The 13,866-nt window shown below is 48.2% G+C and overlaps 1 protein-coding gene across 1 annotated transcript in view; it reads left to right on the plus strand.

The window, feature by feature from the left end:
* The window catches only part of LOC111152635 (amyloid beta precursor protein binding family A member 2), a 193,886-nt gene that overhangs the window by 58,622 nt on the left and 121,398 nt on the right, over positions 1–13,866 (plus strand). Inside the window, exon 2 of the mRNA XM_022511172.1 lies at positions 10,189–10,242. The gene's annotated coding sequence lies outside the window, so the exon portion shown is untranslated. The remainder of the gene's footprint in view (positions 1–10,188; positions 10,243–13,866) is intronic.

The following is a 13,866-nucleotide window of genomic DNA, read 5'->3' on the forward strand; positions in this document are numbered from 1 at the left end:
CACCGAAAGCATGGCTAGCGTTCTGTCATCTCAACAGTGCTTTGTTGTTGTTGTTTTAAAAGCAAGCGAGTGCAGAATATATTATGGGTATTGCTGTTTCAGCTGTCACTTCCTAGTGAGAAAAGTGGTTGTTTCAATTAGAGTAGATTTTGGACATAGTTCTTTGAATGAGTAAATTGCAGAACATAGCACCAGTTGTGAGATGGTGAATTTAGGCCCTTAAAGAGGATTGACAGTAAGAGTTGTGGAATAGTTACGGTGGTTCCTCGGGAATCCCAACACAGGTTGGGTCCGTCAGATTTAATGGGTTCTCACCACATTGACTGGATCGGTTGACCCTGACCAGCTCAGCGACTGGAACCTGAAGGAGAGAGGGAGACAGACACACAGAGAGAGAGACACACACACACACATGATGGTGTCCAGATCCTGGCTTCTGGGGAACCCCACCCTTCTCTGATGGCCTCAAGACTGGGGAGGCGTCGTTGAGGAGGAGGGCCACCTGGTGCTACCAGACATCCCCCTGTCCCTGCTGGCCAGCCTCAAAGGCTCAGACACACCCTCTTAGCCTAAAAGGACTCCCTGTTTTAAATATGTTGATAGAGCAAATCCTTCTGCCTCCTCTTCTGCCCACAGCTTCTCATGACTCTGCACCTTAGATGGGGTTTTTCTAAGTTCCCTATGCCCCTCAGGAGAGAAGCCATTCTCTGATCACCCAGAAGGATGAAGCGCCTGCCTGTCCCACTTCCCTGTCTTTTACTATCCACTATTTCTGACTTTTGACCTGTGTGGACCTAACTCAAGACTTTTAGATTCAATTTTTATTATGAAATATTTGACATGCGAAAAGGGAAAAAGAATTATGTGCTGAACCCCTGTGTACCCACCACTCACTGAAAGTAGAGAATACTGCTATGTTGGTTATTGCCTTCTCTGTAACCAGTTATGCCAAAACTCAGCGGCGTCAAACAGTAAACATTTACTCATGCATAGAGTCCGTGGGTCAGAATAGGGGAGCAGCTCGGCTGGATGACTCTGTCTCACGGTCCAGATGTGGGCGAGGGCCATGGTCATCTGAAGGCTTGGCTGGGGCTGGAGGATCCACTTCTGAGGTGACTTCCTGTGGCTGTTGGCGGGAAATCTTCCTTCTTTTGCCTGGAGACTTTCCACAGTCCTGCTTGGGGGTCCTCACAATATGGTGGGTAGCTTCTTGCAGAGTGAGTGATCCAAGAGAGTCCTCTTCTTCTTCTTCTTTTTTTTTTTTTTCCGAGAGAGTCTTGAGAACACTGCAGTGCCTTTTATGATCTGGTCTCCTTAGCCACACAGTGTCCCCTCTGCCTTATTCTAGACCTATGTCACTAAGCCCAGCCTGCATTCTAGGAGAGGGAAGTAGGCTCCACCTTTTGAAAGGAGTAGAAAAGAATTATTTATTTCTTTTATTAGGCTTTTTTTAATGTTATGTTAGTCACCATACAGTACATCATTAATTTTTTATGTAGTGTTCCATGATTCATTGCTCATGTATAACACCCAGTGCTCCATGCAGTCCGTGCCCTCCTTAATACCCATCACCAGGCTCACCCATCCTCCCATCCCCTCCCCTCTGAAACTCTCAGTTTGGACCCACAGTCTCTCATGATTCATCTCCCCCTCGGATTTCCCCCAATTCACTTTTCCCTTTTTCTCCTAATGTTCTCCATGTTATCCCTTATGTTTCACAAGTAAGTGAAACCATATGATAATTGACTCTCTCTGCTTGACTTATTTCACTCAGCATAATCTCCTCCAGTCTCGTCCATGTTGATGCAAAAGTTGCGTATTCATCCTTTCTGATGGAGGCATAATATTCTATTGTATATATGGACCACATCTTCTTTATCCAGTCGTCTGCGGAAGGGCATCTTGACTCTTTGGTGGACATATTTTAAACCATCATAATTAACCAGTAGAGCTAGAGCATCCCCTTGTTTCCCACCCAGAAGTAACTACTATTAGAGTTTGGTATGTTTTTTAATTTACTGCTTTAGTCAATATACTAAGCCTGTGATTTCTGCATGTCTCTGAGCATTGTGTAAACAATATCAAATTGTATGTTTTTCTTTCTGTAGCTTGCCTTTGTTTTGCTTTACTTTATATGTTCCCATTTCATCCATGTGAAAATGTGGTAGCTGTCCTTTATACCTTTTCACTGCCGTGTAGCCTTTCATTGTAAGAACATAACATGCTCTGTTCTTCATTGGTGGATGTTCAGATGGTTTCCAGTTTCTTGCTGCTACAGACAAGGCTGTTATGAATACTCATGTGTGTGTCTCTATGTGACCACGAGCTAGATTTGTTTAGAATACTTAGCAAGGATTGGAATTGCTGCGGGATAAATGTATGAATCTTTTTTTAAATTAACATATAAGGAATTATTTTCCCCAGGGTACCGGTCTGTGAATCATTAGTCTTACAAAATTCACAGCACTCACCATAGCACATACCGACCCCAATGTCCATTACCCAGCCACCCTAAATGTATGAATCTTTACATTTTCTAGAAGTGGCCACGTTGTTTTCCCAAGTGGGTCTACTGATGAGTGTTTCCACCAGCAGTGTGTGGGTACCCCTTCCCCCTTTTCCCCTGATTCCACTTGGTATTGTCAGATGTTTTAAATTTTTGTTAGTCTGATGGGTGAAAGTGGTCTCTACCTGGGGGGTCTCTGCATTTCTCTGCCTGCCAGTAATGTTTATTTCATATATTTATGTATATTTATTTCATTTTTGATTATTCTTTGAATTACTGGTTCATACCTCTTGCCCCTTTTTTGAATTTTCTTATTGATCATTGAATCCTTCATTTAATTTATATATTATAAATATCTTCTTTCCCCATTTCTTCCTCCCAACGAAATTTCTTGGGCCACACTGCCAGGATTAAGTCCCAGCTCCAGAACTTCCCTTTTTTTTTTTTTTCTTTAAGATTTATGTATTTATTTTTGGAGAGAGAGAATGAGTGGCAGGGGCAGAGGGAGAGGGAGAAGCAGACTTCCCCGCTGTTCAGGGAGCCCCTTGTGGGACTCAGTCCCAGGACCCTGCGATCATGACCTGAGCTGAAGGCAGACGCTGAACCTACTGAGCCATCCAGGCGCCCCTCATCTCCGGAACTTCTTGTGTGACCTCAGGCATACCACTTAATAACTTTTCTGTGCCTTAGTTTCCTCATCTATAAAAGGGGTGACAACAACCCCACTACCTCGCAGCACTGCTGTGAGGATTAAAAGGTGCACCTCTGTGAAATAGTGTCATCGCAGTGAGTGTGACATGGGCCCGAAGGACCCTGATGTCCCCTGAATGGTCATATCAGACCACATACATACGTCAACAACTTGTCCGGAGCTTTCTTGAGCATCCTGTCCTCATTTGAAAAGATTGGCAGGCGCTGCTTCTCTCTGGCTCTCAGCCATCTGGATGACCCTCCCTTCTGCATCCCTGAGCTGCCTGAAGAGAACATGAAATCCCCGCCTCCCTCCAGGGGACGCGGGGGAATTGGAAGGCATCAGACTCCTCGCAGCAAAAATAGAAACTTCATTTGCCTGGGAGAGAATAATAATGAAAGCCCGGCAGATGTAGGCTTGGAAGGCTCCTCTGAACTCTCCCCTCCATCCCTGGGGCCGGCGCGGACCTGCCTGAGCCCGCCCCGCCAGCGGCCCCCTTTGCCCTTCACCCCGCCTCTTACGACATCACTTCTGGCTGCAACGTGGACAGCCCTGGCACCGTGTTCTGACTTTCATCCCTCAGCGTTGCACTGTCCTTTCATTCCCCAGAGCCAGGTGAGAACTCCAAACACACACAAGACTGGTTTAATTTTGAGAATCATCATAAAATATGTCAGATGTTGCAGTGTAAACACTCGGCTAAGAAGAGCCCTGGGAGCTGGGATTCTGTCCACGGAGCTCTCAAGGACAGATCTATTGAAAATAAAGCGAGGCTGGGTCAGGGCACCTTTAGTTTCAAACCCGGCATTGATAAATTAGCTCAACACTGCTGTAAGGAACTCTCTGGCTTGTTTGGTAGGGCCTCAGAGGATTTTACATAAAAGCAAATGCAGAAAAAGTAAGTTGACGATATTGGATGTTAGAGCCAGTTGGGTTTAGAGCAAATTTTTAGTTTTTGAAATGGATCGAGATGATCCGTGTCTCTACCCCCAAATCTGCTGTCGGTGTGGCTTCACAGGCCCTATGGAAGGAAAGTCCCCATTCAGGAAACTAATTGTGGATAGAGAGTGTCTGCCTCAGAGTCTGGAGCCAGGAATGAGGATCTTCCCCAACCAAGGAGTCTGGTGGGAGAATGTGACACGTCCTCCTTGGCCGGTCACTTCCACACTTGGAAAGATCAGCTTCCAAGAATGGGGAGTTTTGACCATGCCACCAGTCACAATTTGTGTGCTTCTCTTAATAATGATGTATGTTAATAGCCTTTGTAGAAGTCCCCTTCTCAGGGGCGCCTGGGTGGCTCAGTCGGTTAAAGCCTCTGCCTTCGACTCAGGTCATGATCCCAGGGTTCTGGGATCGAGCCCTGCATTGGGCTCTCTGCTCAGCGGGGAGCCTGCTTCCCCCCCCCCCCCGCCTGCCTCTCTGCCTACTTGTGATCTCTGTCTGTCAAATAAATAAATAAAATCTTAAAAAAAAAAAGAAGTCCCTTTCTCAAACGAGACCATTGTTTTTGAAACTTTGAGACCATTGAAGACGGATTTTTAAAATCCAGTGTGTTCCCAAAACGTTTGTTCACATGAGAATTTCAAGGTTTGAGCTCTTTATTCTAAAGATGCAGCTTTCTTCCCAGGAGGAGAAAAGTAATACATACTGGTGTTTATAAATAGAGTTATTAACATTTGAAGACTCCACTTGCAGCTAGCTAGGGGACTGAGTTATCGAGAATTTTGAGATTTTTACTTGTAAAGAGCCCATTGGTGTCCACTCAAGCTGGAAGATTCCCCAGCTTTCCCATCACTGCTCCCCCAGCCCCCTTCCCACCATAACCTGAGCTGCAGCCTTTCTGTTTATCTGGCTCTGAAGACCTGGGCCCCCTTTCTGAGCCCAGCCCCTGTTTCCCTACTACAATTGGTCTGTGGCCAGTATTTGAAGTGGTTCCTAAGGGCCCTCTTACTTTCTCTTGGAATGATCCTGCTGTGCCTAACTGAGCACTGTCCTGGTGAGTCCTTCCCATCAGGAAGCAGCAGACCCACAGTAAACTTGGGGAACATTCACACACCCACAAAATCCTCCCTTGTGGTTCCAGCCACACCTGTGGGGACACTGGGCTAGTTCATGCTCCATCCCCCTGGGGCAGCTTGGCGGAGCTGTAGTACTGGCTCCCAGGAATTCTCTTCATGCAGCAGCTTCTCTGCCAGATGCTGACCTCTGTCAACTGCCCGTTCCCCTCTGGGAGACAGCCCAGTGCAGATGAGCCCCATGCCCCCCGGGCTGGCCCATGAAGGCCACAGGAGTGTGAACTCCTGTTCCAAGCTCTACATCATGCAGAGGTACTGACAATCCCATGAGCTCCTGGCTTTCAGTGTGGGCTGTAGCCACCGGGCTGGTCCTAGAAAGAACCACACCCGAGCTGGCTGCAGGGTGCCACTCATGGGCCCTGCCTTTGATGCATCCTGACTGTTCCCCCATCATTCTGGCCACTGTTCTCTGCGCAGACCCTTCCCAGCCCTGTCCCCAGACCCTCTGCTCAGTGTGGCCAGAGCCTTTCATCAGCAAGCATTTCACTGAATCTGGGTCATTATGGCTCATCAAATTCTTCTACTTATTCTACAATCCAGTTGCAGCCCCAAACCCCCGTGCCCAGGGCCCAGCCTCTTATAAAGCACAGGGCTGCCTCTTTGGTTCAAGGAAACGTGCTTCCCGCTGTGCAGGTCCCCGGCCACTTTGTAAGGCTGTGAGATCAGCCTTCTGGCCTCCAGGCAGACTTCCTGCCTGGGCTCTGGTCGCGTCCATCTCTGTCCACCTCTGTGCCAGGCTTCCTCCCAGGACAGCTTGCAGGGCTGGGAGCCCATCGAACTGCAAGTGTTGCATTCACTTTGCCAAGAAAATGCTTATAAATTCTGGTTGTGACCCCCACGTCCCCTGGCACCGCACCGTCCGTGCTGCAGGGTCCCCCTCTCGCGGTCTGGGTGGAGGCTTGCTTGAGCTGCTCTCTCAGAGCCCATGTAGGTTCTCTTCACCTCTGGGGTTTCCTGTCTCGGGGGCCCCCTCCTCAATCATGTGGGCCGCTAATGGGGCCCCGAGGATGGCTCTTGGAGTTGGGGCCTCCCAACGTGTCCCCTGACCTAATACCAAAGGGAAGCAGCAAATTTATGAACCGTCCACTTGAAGCCATGTTTAGGATTTCTGTTTACCTCCCAAGTGTCTGGAAAGGCGGCCTTTCAAAGGCCCTGTGTGAGCAGAGCTCCAACTGATTTGCCAGAAATGTGCATGTCGAATAACAGAGAATCTACAATGGCAGTTGCAGTGGGCATCATGCGGGAGAGTTAATTAATCCTGACACCAGATACCGACGCCGCGGCAACAACAGTCGTAAGCGAGCTGAACCGTGTGGTGTTTCAAGTCAGGCAGCTGGAGGGCTGTTCCCTGGCAGGATTCTCTGGGCCTGAATTCTGCTGTGGATTCAGTGCCCCCGCGAGGGCCTGCCCTCCCTTCTGTACTGGTTCCAAAGGCAGTGGGGGAGGGGAGCTCTCCGGACTCCGGGGAATCCAGTCCTCAACATGCTGGCAGAAGGAGCCTTCGTGGAATCTTCCAGGCTCCTGGGGCTCTGTATTTCCCGCCTCCCCTGGGAAGCTGCAATACAGGACAAGCTACCCTCCTTCTTCCCCAGATAACTTGTGGGTGGGCCAGCAACTTGGAAAGCAGAGGGTTTAAGTCTTATGGGGACACTTGTCTACTTCATTGTGTACCAATCCTGGGGCTTGGTAAGGACGAGGAGGTTATTCCAAAAAGGGCTGTGTAGGGGTGCCGGGGTGGCTCAGTCATTAAGTGTCTGCCTTCGGCTCAGGTCATGATCCCAGGGTCCTGGAATCGAGCCCCGCATCAGGCTCCCTGTTCTGCCGGAGCCCTGCTTCTCCCTCTGCCACTCCCCCTGCTTCTGTTCCCTCTCTCGCTGTGTCTCTCTGTGTCAAATAAATAAAAATCTTTAAAAACAAAAAACCAAAAAGGGCTGTGTGTTACCAGAAGAGCAGGTGCTGGGATTTCTGTCACAAGTGGCCATGAGAAACAGGGGAAGTGACCTGGCCCTCGATGCCTCCAGAGAGGGCAGAAAGAGGAGGGGGACATGTGTGTGGCAGAAATAGGAACAGCCAGGCCATACCTGGCTGAGAAGAGAAGTCTGGTTGTTCCAAAGTATAGGTGATTCTGTGTTCGTTCGAGCTGCTGGAACGGGAGCGGGCCCTCCCTGGATGTCCGTGGCTAGGTTGGGGGACTCAGGGCCAACAAGAACCAGCTGACCCCCAGGGGCCTTCCCAGGTCTCTGTGCTCCATGACTTTGTTGGTTTTTTTGAAGGTGAACTGTCTGTCCAGAGGCACAGTTCACCAAAAATAACACAACCCTGCTTTTGCCAACGCGAGTGAGGGGCCCCGAGAGGGCGGAGAGAGGGCACTGCTGCATGGCCAAGAAAATTCATATTTTTCTTTGGAGGAAATGGAAAGTGGTGCTGGGTCTAAGTGGTAGGTGACCTTGCTATTGAGTTAAAATGCTGCTGGGGAAATTAGAGAAGACAAACATGAAAAGAATGCTAATGAGTAGTGGTGGACCAGAGCCCGGAGCCCTGATTCCTTCACCATCCACGAGGGGTACTTGTGTGCTGCCTATAAATAGACACTTAAAAACCGATTCTAAATTGAGTTAAGATGTGGGCCCGTTTCCTCCTATGGAAAAGCATTATGTAAAGTGCAGAGCTCTGCCCTTTCTCCCAAGGCAGCGTGACGATTCTGTGCCTCTGTGGGGAATCTGTACGGGGCATGTTAGGGACACTCAGGCTACAGATGAATGAGACTCTTGTCCTTTCAAGAGACTCGCAGACTGAGGGCAGGGAGAAGAAGAGCTGTGGCTCCTTCCTCCAGATGGAGCAACAGGGCAGGCCTCCCCTCCAGGGCGGGGAAGCCCAGCTGAGCCTGTAGACTAGCTCTGAGTTTCCCTCGGGTGCTTCTGGTTTGGGAGGAAGTGGGAGAAGCTAGATCTGTGGGCACGTGGTCATTTCCTTGGGCCCACCGTGGCTCTGGGTGATGCGGGTGGCTGTGGACCTGAGAGAGGAGGGGAGAACACAGGGGACAAGTGGGGAGAATTCTAGCCTATGCTGGCAGTCCAAGGCTTCTGGGCTCTTCCCTGCAGCCCCCTTGGTCAAAATTGCCCAGAGCTGGAGTAGGGGATTCTGGGAGAGGACAGAGGTCCTTCTCACTAACCTGCTTGAGTTCATAAGAGTAAGGAATCGAGGCCCTGTCTTAGGACCACCAGGGAGGGGTTCTTGCCTCTGGACATAGCATTTAGGGTGTGTGCCGACCCTGACATCACTTCTTTTTGGAGGTCCTGGGATGGTGGGGTTTGGGGATAAAATTTGGGGATAAAGAAGGAAATACTGTTTGATGCTAGTGAGTTCCCAGGCAGTGTTTTGGAGGCCTTGTGGCATTCACCTTCCCAACCAACTTTGAGAATGATCTTCTTGTCCATGCTTTACATGTGATAAAACTGGGGCCAGTGGTGTAAAGGGATTGGAAAGGCAACAGAAGCACCGCACCTTTGGAAGAAATTGAACAGCTATGTGGATGGATGTCAGTTTGCCCCTGAGCAGAGGCAAGCAGATTACACATATACAAAAGGCTTGGTCAGGATGGAAGCATCTTCAACCTTCTAAGGGAGAGCCAATCTTTTTTTTTTTTCCCCCCAATCTTTTTTTAATTATCTGGACTAGAGGTGTCTGTAGCGGGCCAGTTTGGGGTGGCAGGAAACTCCCCCAAATTCCCTGATTAAAACCCACTGTTAGCAATGTCTATCTAGGGAAATGAGAGCGACTGTCAGGTTTCGTTAAAAAAAAGTGTCAACACTGGGTTCAGGAGAGACCTGTGTGATAAAGTAGAAACCTTTGTCTGCCTGTGCCAATAGCAAGACCATATTACCTTCCCCCCAAGAATGATGTCATTCCCTGTGATTTCAGACCCCAGGACCAGACTGAAAATGAACTGTCCAACCAGCACAGCTATTCATGAAATGCTCTTAGACCTTCTGTTCCCAGTAGCTGAGGCCCCTGGGAGGAGGCCGCCATTGGTGTGGTTCTGAAAAGAACAAAGACATTCCTTTATAATGCCTTGTGTCTTTGGCCAAATTGGAGGGAGAAAGGAATTTTTTTTTAAATTTAAATTCTATAGTTAACATACTGTTTTATATTGGGGAAAAAGAGGAATTTGGATGTGATGTTTAAGACCAATAAATCCCCCTCCTCTTCACCACCCCAGGCTTCCCGCTCTCTGGCCATCGGCTGCCCCACCTCGAATTCCTGATCTAACCCAGGGTCTCACCTTGAGCCCTGGAACATAGAATATAAGGGACTTCCTCTTCACTTTTCATCTGCAAAGCTTTTGCTGTCCAAGTGGAGTACGAAGCCTGATGGCCTCTTTTCTGTTCTCTTTGTGAAGCCCCCTTGCCCAAGAGGAAGGGTGAGAACGGTGAACTTGGGCAGAGGAAATGCACGGTGGCCCGGTTTTCTTTCTCTTTGCTTTAATCTCTCTTCACCCCCCTCCAGCTCCCACAAGCACACCCACCTCCTTCTGAAAGTGTCCCAGAATACCGGCTCTGCACACTGGTGGGGTCAAGCTTTGTTGTGGGGAAATACATATTCATGAGGGCTTTGAGGAGCTTCATTAAAATGCGGAGAGTCTCTCCTTCCGGAGGGATACACAAGCCATGGCTTTATTTGCCCAACACCACACTCTTAAGGCAATCATTATGTGAGGAATGGCTAAAGAAACATTTTAATTATTTGTTTCTGGTAATTTGTGATCATCTCATTAGAATTATAATTGGTTCACTTTTCCAGGTAATTCAAAACCTCTCACTCCTTCAGATGTCTGTATTTGAAAGGGCTCTGTATGAACACCCATGTGTTTCCGGAAACCCAAGTAATTTCTTCTCTTTCCTTCTGTTTTATTCCAGAAAGATTTCGTCACCAGAAGGTTTGGGGGGACATTACGAAACCACTTGTTTTCGGTAAGAAATCTTACCTTGCATGGAGTGAGGTTTTGCTTCGGACATGTGTGAAATGGAATTGTTTTACTCGAGGGACGTGACCTTTCAGGTGGAACTGGGCATTTGCCACAGTTCCTTATTTTCTGGGAAGCTGTGGATGTGTAATTCAGCGCTCGTCTGCCCACAGGGGGCCTGAGGCTGGGACTTGATTCTCAGCCAAGGAACCCGTGAGCACGGGGCTGTCTGCGGGCACTGATGTTGCCTGGAACGGGCACCTTTCCCCGCCGCCACCCCCAAGACAATGGCAACATCCCCCTCTCCCGTACGTGCCCTCCTCTCTATACTAGTGCTTGTGAAAACCGTAGTCCTCACCGGATTCAGGCACTTGTTTGTGTAACTCCTACCTTGATTCCGATTTATACCAAAAGTAGCTAGATATCACCAACAATAAATGCCGTGCACAACCCACCTTGCAGTATTAAACTGGGGGAATGTTTTGAGCCTAACTAGAAGTGCACCCCCGTGAGATACCAGGACACTGAGAGGAAGAATTTAACTTGGATCAGAAAGAACCCTCCGAAGCTGCTCAGGGAGGAGGGACAGCCGGTGTTGCTGTTGCCCCCCGGGGGAAGCTAGATTGCAGTCCTGATCGAACTGGCCCACGGTAGGCACTCAGCTTGCTCTTGTGAGTAGGACCTACAGCAGCAGATCTGCATGGGTCTTTGTAGCCCAGGTGTCCCCTGAGTGTCTGCGATGAGGGACGCTTGCAGGAGGCGTGTTCTGATTGAAAATGAGTAGGTGCTCTTTCTCCTGGGCTAAAGAGCCCCATTGGCTTGGTTGTGGGGTCACTGGTGTTAGGAGATGGGGTATGTTTGGAGAATGGCGTGGAGGGTAGACTCTTGTTGGAGGTGAGGAAGCCGGGCCAGGAGTGGTCTCTGTGTCTCCATGCCAGAGCAGATCTGAGCTTCTGATGGATTCCCTGGGTATATGCGTTTGTGGGAGGGAGTGCTGCTGGCCTTGGCTAGGCCTGCTCTGGGAGTCAGCAGTCCAGAGCATCACAGATAGGAAAGTGGCTTGGGGACTTCCAAAGGAAAGGAAGATTTGGGGTTTCCCAGTGGGGAAGCTCTGTGCCAATTCTGAGGGTAAAGATGAAGACTAGCAGGGGCAGGGTTGGGATACCAGAGCGTCAAAACCTGGGTCTCAAACCGCTGTCTTGCCTCTGGGGTGGCAGAGGGGTCCCAGAAGTAGTTGGGACTGCTGTTTGGGCTTCCTGCAAGAGGCTTCTTTGGTAAGTCGATGCAAATGCATTGATCTCAATTTCTAAAGCAGCCTCTGTCCTACCTGTAGGTCCCCGCCCATGAGCACGCTGCTGTGCATGGGCAGGAATTCACCTGCCATCGTACTGGGGGGTGTTCTTGTCACAGATGTCCTGGATGCATTCTGCAGTGGGTTTACGGGTAGGGAAGAGGACGCATTCCTAAGACATTTAAGAGTTGGAACAATCAGCCCCTCTCCAAGGAAGCAGAGGGTGAAATGTCAGTGGAGTTGCTTGACTGTTAATGTGTTTGGGCATAGGAATAAAGGAGCAGTTTTCTGAACTTGTCCTCGGCTGTTGGTCTTTAAAGTTCATGAATTTACTTCGGTGCCCTCAACGAGGCCTTTTCCATCCTGTTTAATTTTAGACTCGTAAACATTCGTCGGCCTCAAATAGAGGAGGTGCGTCACCTGCCTTCAGCTGTGACAATGCTGAAGAGTTTGGGGGGATTCTGGGAAGGGAGGAGATTTCGTGGGTAACCAGCAGTAAGGATAGCTTGTAAAGAGGGAGGTTCTTATGGGGAAGGGGTCTCACAACTGCAGTGAAATTCCCATCTTCTGGGAGCCCCCAGTCAAAGGGCTGGTGCAGTCCGTAGGTCCTCTAGGAGCTGTCCACCGTGAAATTGGCTTCTTGAAGTTTATCTAAATGAAATTGGCATTGTCGTGGCTTTCTGATGGAGCCACGGGGCAATTCTGTGTTGTGCCTCTAAGGTATAAGGTATTTTTTTCCTCTGAGCCCAGAAAAGACCTAGTGGGATCTTTATGTATCCTGAAATACTATTAGAGTATCAAAATCAGCTGCAGTAGGCAAGCCGTCTCACTCTCTTTCCGGTTGCGCTCACCCGTCTACGGTGTAATGGGACTGCCGTTTAAGTGAATGTACTCATCATAATTCTCACCAGCTTCCCTGCAGAAGAGCATATTTCTTCTGTGAGAGAAAAGTGGCAATGAGATGGATATTTTTAAATGTCAATTATGCTAGAATGGATCTGTGTGAGGAGAGCTGCAGAGAGAAGAGACCCGGGTTTATTAATTTATTTTTTCTACTGCAAAAGAACTATTCTGTAACATCAGAATACCAATACCCAGAGTCTGTGCCTGGCATTTCCTCATAGAAGAACTTGGGGAGTATGCTTCCACCCTCGGGAAAAGTTTGGGACTGTGTTCTATTCCCCCCACCCCAGGAGAATTAAATCCTTCGCCTCACTATTGTATGGTATCAATCCTACAGGATGTGTGACTTGGAATTACAGTCGACCCTTGAACAATGGGAGGTTAGGGGTACTGACCCTCACATAGGTGGAAATTTGATTCTACAGAAACTTCACTATGAATCCCCTACTGGTGACTGGAAGCCTTTGTGATAACTGAAACATTCGATTAACAGATATTTTTTATGTTATATGTGCTATATACTATATCCTTATTATAAGCTAGATAAAAGAAAATGTTACTAAGAAAATCATAAGGAAGAGAAAGTACGTTTACAGCACTGTGGTATATGTATTTTTTAAAAACTACGCATGTGAGTGGTCTCCCATGTTGTTCAAGGGCCAACTATATATAAATTTAGTGATTTCCTGAAGAAATGGTGGGAGAATTAATAAGCTATGTTTAAATCATGGGACGTCTCAGAAAATATGTTAAGTTAGAAGACATTGCGTTCATGGAAATGGCTCCCTGATATGTCAGCATGCTCTTACACGGAAAAGTGCTATGTAAAATCTGACCAAGAGTCATCCTAAAGTATAAGATCCAAAGAAGGCAGTGAAATTCCCAGCTACTAGACCTTAAAAGAAAACACAATGCTGGAATGTTAAGGGGAAGCTGGCATAAGGGTGAGACAATGAGATTCCTGATGGATGTTATTTGTGTAGGGTGGTATTTGTGGTATTTGTGTAGGGAGGACAGAGGGATGGGTGGGACAGGATAGTGAGCCTAATAAACTCGCACATGCAGGACATGGGAGGTGGCAGAGATGTGTTATTGATCCAGTGGGGAATGATGGAGGACGAATGGTTGTCCACATGGGAAGAGAGAAAATGAGATCCCTACCTCACATCATACACACAAGTAAATGCCAACAGAATTAATGACAACGAAGGACAAGATAGTAAAATGTATAGAAGAGATTTTCTGTATGCCCTTGAGGTAGGACAAGGTAAGGCACCCACACAGAGGTACAGAAAAGGCTGATTAACTAAACACCAATATTAGCAACTTCTTTAAGAGCAGACACACTATGCAACGTTAAAAGGGAAGTATTACCTGAAGTAAATATCTGAGATAACTTTACTATACGGGATTAGCATTCTGTCTGTATAAGGAACT

The sequence above is a fragment of the Enhydra lutris genome, unplaced genomic scaffold (assembly GCF_002288905.1).
Source record: "Enhydra lutris kenyoni isolate GAN:26980312 unplaced genomic scaffold, ASM228890v2 scaffoldscaffold29, whole genome shotgun sequence".
NCBI lineage: Eukaryota > Metazoa > Chordata > Mammalia > Carnivora > Mustelidae > Enhydra > Enhydra lutris.